Genomic DNA, 216 nt, shown 5'->3' with positions numbered 1-216 from the left:
TGTACCGGCACGCCCGCGACGCGCCCGCCCTCCTGGCCGCCACCACCCGACTCCTGGCGTCGCAGAAGAAGATCGGGACGCTCTACTTATGAGGTGAGTGAGGCGCCGCCTGGAGGCTGTGTCATCCCGGGAGCCTGTTGCATGTTGCGCTCGGAAGGGGCTTCGTTGCGAAAGCGCCGCTGCATCTCTGCGAATTAGCTTTTGCAAGGTTTGGCA

The sequence above is a fragment of the Penaeus monodon genome, chromosome 33, assembly GCF_015228065.2.
Source record: "Penaeus monodon isolate SGIC_2016 chromosome 33, NSTDA_Pmon_1, whole genome shotgun sequence".
Taxonomy (NCBI): Eukaryota; Metazoa; Arthropoda; class Malacostraca; order Decapoda; family Penaeidae; genus Penaeus; species Penaeus monodon.
The sequence above is the reverse complement of the archived record's forward strand: the minus strand, read 5'-3'. Positions refer to the sequence as shown.